Source organism: Eimeria mitis, genomic scaffold (assembly GCF_000499745.2).
Source record: "Eimeria mitis Houghton genomic scaffold, Emh_scaff3916, whole genome shotgun sequence".
NCBI classification, from domain to species: domain Eukaryota; phylum Apicomplexa; class Conoidasida; order Eucoccidiorida; family Eimeriidae; genus Eimeria; species Eimeria mitis.
In genome coordinates, this window is record NW_013572252.1 from 5,337 (window position 1) to 5,647 (window position 311).

The following is a 311-nucleotide window of genomic DNA, read 5'->3' on the forward strand; positions in this document are numbered from 1 at the left end:
GTTTCTTGTGGTGTGTATAACACTATGACGTTTTGCATGCAAACGATGCAGCGCTTATTTTCTTATTATAATTATATTTATTATTATTTTTATTTTTATCGGTGTATATGTTCTATAGAGAAAAAGTAATATATTATACAAAAGTAATATATTATACAAAAGTAATATATTATACAAAAGGAATATATTGTACATACACCGCATGTGTTTCTTGGGGTGTATACCCCATCAACACGTTGTCTTACATTCACTTTATGTAGTTTTTGTTATTCTTATTGTATAATATATATATATATATATATATATATATA